Consider the following 12,355-nt stretch of genomic DNA (forward strand, 5'->3'; position numbering starts at 1 on the left):
ACAGCCGCACCGAGGGTTGTGACGAGATAGGGGTCACCGCAGGAGGCACGCATTCATATGCAGATGGAGTCGCGTTGAGGAAATCGACTAATCGGCACCAGTGTTTGCAGTCCAAGACCTCACCAGCCGACGTAGCCACCACATGCTAGTTAGAGCCGATTGTTTCCGCCCTGGAAAGGATCCGTCAAAGTCTTTTGCGATTGGAGAAATGCAGTGAATCCTAGATGATGAGGAGAAAAGATTCTAGCCATGTTCAGGCGGATGAAATGAAATTATTACGAGCAGTCAAATATGACACTAAGACATTAGATAAACACCTAATATTTTTTGCCGTAAATGACAAAACAGGAAGAACATGTTACACACCCACGAGAATCATCTCATTTTGGGGTATATGGAACGAAAAATGGATCTAATCTAATCAAAGCCAGAACTGGAAGGAACAAATGGAACGAATGGAAGGAACAAGAATTCCAAAAATGATACTGCAATACAAGAGATGGATAGCTAATCTGCGAAACGCGGAAGAAGAGGAAGGGCACTCGTTTTTGTTCGCCCGCGTGAGAGTGCTGAGGCAATCGGTCCCTAGACTTACACACTACTTAAACTAACTTACACTACCTTATGCTAAGAACAACACACGCACCCATGCCCGAGAGAGGACTTGAACTTCTGGCGGGAGGGGCGATATTTTGTTGTTGTGATGGGTTTGATTCAGCTCCCCTGTGCCAACCTGCTCATCCCAGCGAAGCAAATGCATCCAGCTCCTCGATTATTTGTTGCTTGTATTCCAGTCCCTGTCTTCCAATAGAGTTTCTACCGTCTACAACTCCTTCTAGCAACACGGAAGTTATTCCCTTATGTCTTAAGAAAGGTCCGGTAATCTTCTCCCTTCTATTTGTCAATATTTTCACACATTACTTCCCTCACTGATTTTGCAGGGTGGTCAGCAACAGTCTAAAAACCTTGTATGGGTGCTTCAGGGTAGGTTGTGCTGAGAAATAATTGTTAGGAGAAAGATTCTCTACGTTGCGAGTTAATCAGAATTGAACTTCGCCAACCAGGCAATTGCGCGAGTAAATTCAAGTGACCAGGCCAGAGTGGCCGAGCGGTACTAGGCGCTACAGTCTGGAACCGCACCACCGCTACGGTCGCAGGTTCGAATCCTGCCTCGGGCATGGATGTGTGTGATGTCCTTAGGTTAGTTAGTTTTAAGTAGTTGTAAGTTCTAGAGGAATGATGACCTCAGAAGTTGAGTCCCATAGTGCTCAGAGCCATTTGACCCTTTTTTTTTTTTTTTTTTTTTTTTGACCCGCCAGAGACGGGGTCGCCAAATGTGTTCTTCGTTTTGTTTCCTAAAACAAAAGAACGATCCAAAAATTTTACATGGGGCGGTAGTAAGGATTAAAGCTGAGCCAAAGAGCGAACAGTCTCGAGCTCTGTCGTCTACGCTATGAAAACAACTGACACTAATTGTATTTGTCAAGTCGATTGAATTTTCACGCGCAGAGGTGTGATTGGGCAACGGCGCTACATTTCGAATACTTTTCTTGACAATTATTTCCCATGGTAACGTACCCAGAAACACTCTTACAAGCTGTTCAGACTGGTTCTGACCACCCTGTATACTCTGATAAGCGAAAACATTATGACTACTGCCCTCCGCGAGATGGATGCCCCCTGGCGGCGTTGCGGGCACCTGAAGCACTAACAAAAGTATGTAAGCTGAGCAGACAGCGACGGGCCATCACCCTGGCGAAGATAACGGCTGCAATAGGGAACTTATTGAGGTGAGCAACTTCGACAAAGGGGAGATTATTATTACGCTGAGCCTATGAACGAGTATTGAAATGCCTGTGCTAGCAGGTCAGAGCGGATTAGGTTGTGGAAAGGGGCCAAAATAAGTTGTTGTCAGTTTCACTCAACATACAAACCTTATTTGTCCACACAAAATATTACGACAAGGATGCAAAACAAAACTTTAATCGGCCTCTTTTGATTAACTTTAGATCGTCTGAAGGCCACACTCAAAATCAAAGACACAAGTCCTAAGCAAGATATTAAAATACAAGATTCTTCTGGACGTTTCACCCATGAATATTTTCCAGATATTCAATCCAAATAGGGTGAAGGCCTTAGCAATTTAATTTTAATGGAACTTGGCTGGATGCCTCATATTAAGTAATAACAGGTGTTTCAATCAAAAGGCAAAAGGCCTTATCTTAAAACACTGAACGCAAAATTCGGCTGAAGGCCCATACAAAGTATCACAATCTAATGCCTTAAGGGCAAGACAAGAACATTAATTTAAGAGATATTAAAACTCGGCTGAAGGCCACACATCAACCAAATAACTGAAACTCAAACTGGAAAGTTACTATGTAACAGACACGGAACGGCGCTCAGATGTTTCCAAGGGTCAGCCTGGAATTGTAACATTGACGTCCGTTTAGGCGAGACAGACAGCCTGACCAACGATCTCTTAATCGGAAGGCAACCCAACCGACAGACAGCCGACGAACCAACCAACTACCTGGTTTCGGTCACCAGACCCAAAACACTACAACCAAAAAAGCCAAGGCACAATAATTACTACATATATGAATATCGCAATGGCTGTGGAGCTATACGCCGTGGATCGACTCGGTAAGAAAACACCTCTTTCGCAGCCGACCAACTGGCTAGCACAGTACGCACACAGCATTACAGCATTTGACGCATTGCTCAGCTGAAATGCCACAGGGTACACAGTTTTGCACGAAGCACTGCAAGAAGAAACTCTTACACTCGTAAAACGAATCACTGATGAACAACTAGAACAAATCACTGGCGGACACACACACAAACCCGGTCGGTGACGAACCACACGCTGTCTGACCAGACGGCCGACCAACAATCAACCAAGGTCGTTGCCACTCAAACAATGTGTGTCAGCAATGGTCGGGCGAGTCTAGACTGTCCGGAGCTCACTGCAGCTCCAACCGGACGCCACCCGATGTCCGTGCGGAACTAGGAGACACAGCGATCTTTTGAACTGTAACCTAAAGCGCGGTCGCTGTGTTTATCAGTAGACTCCAGTTCTTCGGCGAATTTAAATTGAGTATTTTATTATTTGTTCCTGGTAACGCCGAGGCGTCCATCTTTCCTTCTTCATCGTTCCTTTCAGCTTTCATTCGGGCTCAATCTGAGTTGCAGTTTTCGCGCACCTTTGATGTGCCATTACATATCACTGAAAATTTGTAATACCTGAAAGATGCCTTTTATTTTCCTGGATTTTTAATATCTTATTCAGAAAGGGAAATTCTAAGTTGTTGCTGCTATTGTATCTTAAAAGGTGTCCTGCGTTTGAGGAAGTTTTTCTCTGTAAAACATTTATTGTTTGTATAGTTCTTAAGATTTACATTAAGAGGATTTTGAAATTATTCATTGATTGGGGTGGGCCTGTTGGCATTTTGTTAGTTTAGTAATGTTCAAATTCTAGGGCAATTATGTATATTATTATGGGGCAACAGCAGTTTGCTGTTGTCATGCAATCGTTAAATAAAATCTCTTGGAAATTAAAAGGAAGGTCAGCGCTGGCCGTAATATTGATGTTTTATTGATAGCATAATCGATTTTCGATCACATAGTGATCATCTTCAGTGCTGGAAATTAAAATTTTTTACATAGTTATCAGTGAGTAGAAACAAAAAACACAAACACACCTGAGTATAAACCAACTGTTGGAGAGAACATACCTGTACAAATTAAACTCAGACACTGGTATCAAGTTATCAATAACCGAAACTGAGAAGCGATCACAATAACTGAAGCCGCTGTTTACATTCATCTATACAGCAGACCTCGGTGTGACAGGGTCTTGGAACGCCCTCTATGTAGCGCGTGTCACGTGAAGACCCTGTCACACCGAGGTCTGCTGTATAGGTGAAAGTAAACAGCGGCTTCAGTTATTGTGATCGCTTCTCAGTTTTGGTTATTGATAACTTGAAGGGTCTTGGAACGCCCTCTATGTGGCGTGTGTCACGTGAAGACCCTGTCACACCGAGGTCTGCTGTATAGGTGAAAGTAAACAGCGGCTTCAGTTATTCTGATCGCTTCTCAGTTTTGGTTATTGATAACTTGAAGGGTCTTGGAACGCCCTCTATGTGGCGTGTGTCACGTGAAGACCCTGTCACACCGAGGTCTGGTGTATAGGTGAAAGTAAACAGCGGCTTCAGTTATTGTGATCGCTTCTCAGTTTTGGTTATTGATAACTTGAAGGGTCTTGGAACGCCCTCTATGTGGCGTGTGTCACGTGAAGAGCCTGTCACACCGAGGTCTGCTGTATAGGTGAAAGTAAACAGCGGCTTCAGTTATTGTGATCGCTTCTCAGTTTTGGTTATTGATAACTTGAATGGTCTTGGAACGCCCTCTATGTGGCGTGTGTCACGTGAAGACCCTGTCACACCGAGGTCTGCTGTATAGGTGAAAGTAAACAGCGGCTTCAGTTATTGTGATCGCTTCTCAGTTTTGGTTATTGATAACTTGAAGGGTCTTGGAACGCCCTCTATGTGGCGTGTGTCACGTGAAGACCCTGTCACACCGAGGTCTGCTGTATAGGTGAAAGTAAACAGCGGCTTCAGTTATTGTGATCGCTTCTCAGTTTTGGTTATTGATAACCTGAAGGGTCTTGGAACGCCCTCTATGTGGCGTGTGTCACGTGAAGACCCTGTCACACCGAGGTCTGCTGTATAGGTGAAAGTAAACAGCGGCTTCAGTTATTGTGATCGCTTCTCAGTTTTGGTTATTGATAACTTGAAGGGTCTTGGAACGCCCTCTATGTGGCGTGTGTCACGTGAAGACCCTGTCACACCGAGGTCTGCTGTATAGGTGAAAGTAAACAGCGGCTTCAGTTATTGTGATCGCTTCTCAGTTTTGGTTATTGATAACTTGAATGGTCTTGGAACGCCCTCTATGTGGCGTGTGTCACGTGAAGACCCTGTCACACCGAGGTCTGCTGTATAGGTGAAAGTAAACAGCGGCTTCAGTTATTGTGATCGCTTCTCAGTTTTGGTTATTGATAACTTGAAGGGTCTTGGAACACCCTCTATGTGGCGTGTGTCACGTGAAGACCCTGTCACACCGAGGTCTGCTGTATAGGTGAAAGTAAACAGCGGCTTCAGTTATTGTGATCGCTTCTCAGTTTTGGTTATTGATAACTTGAAGGGTCTTGGAACGCCCTCTATGTGGCGTGTGTCACGTGAAGACCCTGTCACACCGAGGTCTGCTGTATAGGTGAAAGTAAACAGCGGCTTCAGTTATTGTGATCGCTTCTCAGTTTTGGTTATTGGTAACTTGAAGGGTCTTGGAACGCCCTCTATGTGGCGTGTGTCACGTGAAGACCCTGTCACACCGAGGTCTGCTGTATAGGTGAAAGTAAACAGCGGCTTCAGTTATTGTGATCGCTTCTCAGTTTTGGTTATTGATAACTTGAATGGTCTTGGAACGCCCTCTATGTGGCGTGTGTCACGTGAAGACCCTGTCACACCGAGGTCTGCTGTATAGGTGAAAGTAAACAGCGGCTTCAGTTATTGTGATCGCTTCTCAGTTTTGGTTACTGATAACTTGAAAGGTCTTGGAACGCCCTCTATGTGGCGTGTGTCACGTGAAGACCCTGTCACACCGAGGTCTGCTGTATAGGTGAAAGTAAACAGCGGCTTCAGTTATTGTGATCGCTTCTCAGTTTTGGTTATTGATAACTTGAAGGGTCTTGGAACGCCCTCTATGTGGCGTGTGTCACGTGAAGACCCTGTCACACCGAGGTCTGCTGTATAGGTGAAAGTAAACAGCGGCTTCAGATATTGTGATCGCTTCTCAGTTTCGGTTATTGATAACTTGATACCAGTGTCTGAGTTTAATTTGTACAGGTATGTTCTCTCCAACAGTTGGTTTATACTCAGGTGTATTTGTGGTTTTTATTTTTACTCACTGATCGCCATGTAAAAATTTTTAATTTCCAGCACTGAAGATGATCACTATGTGACCGAAAATCGATTCTGCTATCAATAAAACATCAATATTACGACTATCGTTGACCTTCCTTTTAATTTAACATATATGGTCGTTGTGCACACAGCACTCCATGGAGTCGCCAATCAATAAAATCTATTGGAAATTACAAGCCAGTATTTGACTGGAAATTATAGCCTTGTCTTTGTAGAGTTGAAGTATCCTTTATCGTGTGTCCTACGTCTCACGTATGTCGTTGCCCCAACATTTGCCGCGACCGTATTTCATCAAAGAATGACGTAAATCAGGCTTGGAGCAGTCGAGCCACCACAGGAGTGCTGTACGATACGCTGGAAGACTTCTCACACATTTATTCCACGCCTTCTCTACGACCTGCCTGTTATCCTTACCTGCAGATGGGTGACGTGCAACTTGCACGGGAATCGATCGCGCCACACTTTCTTCCTCTGGACGGAAACAGTGGAGATGAAGACGATGTGGTCGGAGAAAGCCATAGAGCATAACTCAGCGTCAAGCGTGGTAGTAGCAGTTACCTGGGAAACATAGTCGCGGTCAAGACGGCTTGCTGAATGGCTGGCGATATACCGGGTGATCAAAAAGTATAAATTTGAAAACTTAATGAGCCACGGAATAATGTAGATGGGTAAAAACTGACACACATGCTTGTAATGACATGGGGTTTTATTAGAACCAAAAAAAAAACAATGTTTAGAAAATGTCCGACAGATGGCGCTGGACAGCAAACGTCAGTGACTGCGCATGACAATCGTGTGTAAAAGGAGCTGTAATGAGAGAGAGAATCAGATGCGCCAGCAGTCGCAGCATGTTGACGTTACCTGAAAAGGCGCTTTTAGTGAAGCTGTATTATCAGAGTGGGGAATGTACGTTACGATCCTATCGCCATAGGAAGGGGATTCGAACGGGTAAAGGTCCGTTGACAAATGCAGCTGTGGCGAGAATGATTTCGAAGTTCGAAGCCACGGGTTGTTTAGACGATGGACCCCGTAGTGGCCGACCGAGCACAAGGCGTGATGCTGCTGAGACAGTTCAGGAAGAAATGGAGACTGTAGCGGGTTCGTCTACGCACGAGGAAGTCAGAGCTCGTGCAGTTGCACGTCGCACCGGCATTCCATACACTACTGTTTGGTTGGCACTGAGGCGTACCCTCCGATGCTATCCGTACAAAATCCATCGGCATCATGAACTGTTGTTACCTGGCGATTTAGTGAAGCGGAGGGCATTTGCGGTGTGGGCGTTTCAAAAGATGGCGGAAGATGACGATTGGTTGAGTAACGTGTTGTGGAGCGACGAAGCTCATTTCACGTTCCGAGGGTCTGTCAACGCCCACAACTGCAGAATTTGGGCTATCGAAAATCCTAGAACTGTCGTGGAAACTCCATTGCACGACGAGAAAGTCGCGGTATGGGTTGGGTTTACAACATCTACCGTTATAGGGCCTTTTTTCTTCTAGGAAATGCGTGATTCTGGTTTTGTAACTGCTACCGTGACGGGTGAGAGGTACGTCGATATGTTACAGAATCGCATCATTCCCAGCCTGGCTTATAAACACCTGCTGGAACGTACGATGTTTATGCAGGATGGCGCTCCACCCCATATAGCTAGACGCGTGAAAGACCTCTTGCGCGTGTCGTTTGGTGATTATCGTGTGCTCAGCCGGCACTTTCGTCATGCTAGGCCTCCCAGCTTCCCAGACCTCAGTACCTGCGATTATTGGCTTTGGGGTTACCTGAAGTCGCAAGTGTATCGTGATCGACCGACATCTCTAGGGATGCTGAAAGACAACATCCGACGCCAATGCCTCACCATAACTCCGGACATGCTTTGCAGTGCTGTTCACAACATTATTCCTCGACTACAGCTATTGTTGAGGAATGATGGTGGACATATTGAGCATTTACTGTAAAGAACATCACCTTTGCTTTGTCTTCCTTTGTTATGCTAATTATTGCTATTCTGATCAGATGCAGCGCCATCTGTCGGAGATTTTTTGAACTCTTGTATTTTTTTGGTTATAATAAAACCCCATGTCATTCCAAGCATGTGTGTCAATTTGTACCGCTCTATCTACATTATTCCGTGATTTATTCAGTTTTCAAATTTATACTGACTTTTTGATCACCCGGTACGTGCATCCAGGCAGATCACCACGCACGTCGTCCCAAGCATCGCTGAGGTTCAGTTCGAGCACGAGGAGCCTGAGTTCCTGGAATCTGTGAAATGGGGATGTCGGTCCTTCTGGGATAACACACAATTCAAGTCGCAGCCAAGAATAACATGTTCGTAGCGGACCACAAACAAAGGAAGACCTCTTCTAAATAGAATCGCGACCGTCGACGTCGCTTGGCCGTGACCGAGGGAGCGTAAACTCTGGTGATTCGGACTTGGAGTTAGGCTGTGCGACACGACTCGCGGCGGGGGCCAAACTTCAGTATTACAGAAAAATTTATGACGGAGACAGGAACAACAACAACTGTTCTTTTGGAACAATGTGTCCGAATTGCCTCAAGTCCACGAAGGAGGCTGTTCTTTGTATTTTGCGTTTTAAAATTTCTCTCTACCTGAATGAGATTTTCACTCTTCAGCGGAGTGTGCGCTGATACCTGTTTGTATCATACGCTTTCAATATATCACTGTCGATAATTACTGTCCAAACGCGTTTATACCCATTCCATTTACCTAAAACAAACAGGAGCAATTACTTTTTGTGAATGAATTGACGTCCCGATGAGGAAGAGACATCGAATAATTTTAGCAAGTTCTGAACTGTTTGGTATCTGGTGGTGGCAGTAGCTGAGAAGACGGAATAGATGAAGCGATCTAGACTTTTTTTCACGATGATCATGCACTCATACAGGAAGTTTATTTACTTTACTAATAAGAACAACAACAACCACAAAATTTTTGTGAGTTGAAGTGTCAAAAAGTTACATTTTGTTGTCACCGCTCTATTACAGTTCTGATTCTGCTTTCTAGTCGTGAGGTTGTAACTTCGCTGTTTTGTTCTCGTATCCTGTGTACTTCCTACACATCCATTTCCATTTACAGTTGAAGTAAAGTCTACTCCAACTAGATCGGTCTCGTGAAATAAAGTGAATCGCACAGGACAGAATATTAGCGCATACAGGAAATACCGTTGTTCCCTAATGAACCCTTTTGCTACCAAAATTCTCGATTCACATCTTATCCGTCAGAGCTAAGTGCACCTGGCACACACACACACACCCACCCACTCACCCACCCACACACACACTTTTAGTACATAGTACCTACAATATTATGAACACATTAGGCTGCTAGTCATCATATAGAGGAGATGTTAAATCGCAGACAGGCACAACATAAGGACTGCTACACATATGAGCTTCACACTGGTCCATGCATGACTGTCCACTGAGGCGTGACTGAGTCTATGTTACCTGAAAGATGGACTTTTGTCCAAGAGCTCACGTGTATAGCAGTTTTTTTGTTGCGCCTATCAGCGACTCAATATCTCCCCCTACATGTTGATTAGCAATGTATCCATTCCATGCGCCCCTAATATTATATAATATTGTTGCTCGAAAGAAAAAAAAATGTTTTTAAACTGGTAATATTAAAGTAGTGTGTAGTGTCTCTGTCTGTATGTCTGTGATGGACAATATCAATTTCCAGAGCGGCATCGACTACTGCCAGAGCGTGCGTAATTTCGTACTGAGCCGTGTGTACTTCCATCTTTCCACGGTTCGTTTCCTGGGCGTCGTGTGGAGCCTATATCTTTGGTAATCGACAGTGTTTGGGCGCGATCGGGCTCTAGCATCTCGTTGCTGTCTGTTATTGCTTCGTTTCTATTTCGTTTTTCCGCGGTTGTTCAGGGATGGTCTCTTATGAAGCTCTTTCGTTTGAACTCCCTCCCGTAGCGTACCCACTATCGATTGCGAGTTCTGCCTTTGGTGAACTTAGAAACCGTAGGTTGGTAACACGACCGACTCACGTGTTTACTGCAGCAGACTCTTTGGCCTGTACTACTTACAGGCGAGTGCGGTCACGCTGGAGGAGGTTGTCGCGCAGTGGCCTTCGTGTCAGCTCTGGTGACGTCGACATCCTGCCTTCCGCGTACGGGTGTTGTTATCGAACCCGCACTTCTACCCGTGGAGGAACGCCGGCCTGGTTAGGCCCCTCTGTCCTCTCTTCTCTGGTTGTCCGCGGAAGGCGGATGGCCGTCTAATCATCGCCTGCGTCGACGAAGGCAAACAAACAGTAACCATCATGGGGCGGTGGAGCCGCCGTTCGGCGAGGGTTTGAGCCCGGGAGCAGTTCGGCTGGGTCGGTGTCTGCCGGGACGACTGGGGACGGCTCAGAATTGCGCACAGCAGTCCTGGACAAACTATGAAGTGCACAGTAAAAGGAGAAAAGAAGTTAAGTGTGAATGTATCAAGTTGATCGTCCTTTGGGATTGAGTTCATCCAGTCGTCTTTCCCGCCTTGTGGCCACCGCCGTGGCAATCCTCTGTTCCGTTCACTGGTGCAATTCTGACAGTACTTATTCCTCCACGCATCGTTGCTAACCGGTGTAGTGGTGTATTTTGGTAGTTATTTGTGTACGTTTGCACTTCTATGTTTTGGTAGTTCATCCTCGCGCCCTGTGGTTGCAGAATTTCAGGTGAGGAGTTAGTTCCTTGCCTCCCAAGATCTAGTGCTCTATTATTAAGGTTAATTCTAGTTCAGTCTAGTGTTCTGTTAATCCCTGGGTACATGTGTCCGCCATTCTATTTGCGCTGTATTTATTCTAAGTGACTTCCACTGACAGTAGTTGGGGGTTCGAGTCCTGTCACGGAGCTGATAAGGGGTCACATTGGTTTCGGCTTGTCAGTTGGAGGGTGTTGCCTTAGAGGTTTGTTAACATTGGCGTGTCAGCGTTGTCTAGCGCTACCGGGACCTAACGAAGAACATTGTGCTGATTAGGGAATGTTGTTACACGTTCTTGTTTTCATTTCGATATCGGTATTTGTGAATGCAACCGCATGAAGTAAGATCTGTTCTGAAGCTGTGCTGGATCTTGCGCTCTTGGAATTTTTGGTTTTGTTTTGATCCCGACTATTTGGGTGTCAGGAATATGGAACTGTGTAGTTGATGTTTGGCTTGAACAGCGGACACGCGGCTAGTTTAGTACGTGTGTAGCGGCATGGCGTCCTCGTGAAGGCGTGACCGCTAGATTGCTATTGCGTAGCCTCAAAGTGTAATTTCCACCTTACTAAAACTCCCTCGTTAAAAGAAAAAAAACTTTAGAAATACCTTCTATTTGCATTAACTATCTTACCTGTCGCTTAAGTAAATATCTGCTCAGTGGTTAAGCTAATGGGAGCACCTATCCTAAAAGCAACTAGCGCACTTCTGTTATGGGGGCCCTCGTGCCTATTTTGGTCAGAAAGTTTGTATAAACAGGCTTACATGCTCCGTATCGAACTTCTGATGTTGTTTTTTGAGTGATTGTGGGTTATTAAAATTCAATATAGTGCAAACGTTTCTATTTTACCAACCGTGTTTGTAAGTTATTAATGTGCTTGGCTGGAATGTAATACGAGAGTTTTAAGACCATAGGTTGTCCAGGTAGAAATTTGAAGCCATGCTCTGTTGTGAATTCATGTACTTATGTTTTATATTGCAATGAGAATTTAAATGTGGTAAATCCACGCTTTGTGATTAACAATTAAGGATTTAAGAGTGCGTTAACTTAGCGCTTACTTATGTGTTGTATTATTATTATTATTTTTAAAAGGGTTATATTAGGCGTTTCCATTTCTTAAATTACAGCCCAATTATGGGCAATTGTATGCATCGTAGCAGGATTAATTTATTCGGTGTTATGTATTGTATGTTTTGAATAAATTATTTATGTGTTAAGTCACGTCTGATATGTCAATTCCTTGGCCCCGTCCACACCTTGGTCGTAGTCTTTTAATATTAAATGATCAGACCACTGTTTCACGTACACGTAGACAAGTTTCTGTCTTGATGTAGAAGCAGTTGCCGACTTCTAAGGTCGCCAGAAAAATTCTTCAAATGTATGAGAAAGAAAACTACTATAGCGTCTTCTCGAAGAGGGATACTGCCATCCGAATTTGATGATTCGGTGATTGCGAGTGAAATGAGTTCGTTTTAGCAGAGAAAACTTTCTCTATGCTTTTGACCGTGTTACTGAAGCAGGTTCTACAGCAAACACCGACCACCAAATCTTCGAAGTCCTATACAAGCTTGTCGTACATTACAGTTTATCACAGAATCTTTTGATCAAAACTAAATACGCGAAATTACCTTTGAAATACACCAGGCTGTATTATGGCTGTCAC

The sequence above is a fragment of the Schistocerca americana genome, chromosome 9 (genome assembly GCF_021461395.2).
Source record: "Schistocerca americana isolate TAMUIC-IGC-003095 chromosome 9, iqSchAmer2.1, whole genome shotgun sequence".
Lineage (NCBI taxonomy): Eukaryota > Metazoa > Arthropoda > Insecta > Orthoptera > Acrididae > Schistocerca > Schistocerca americana.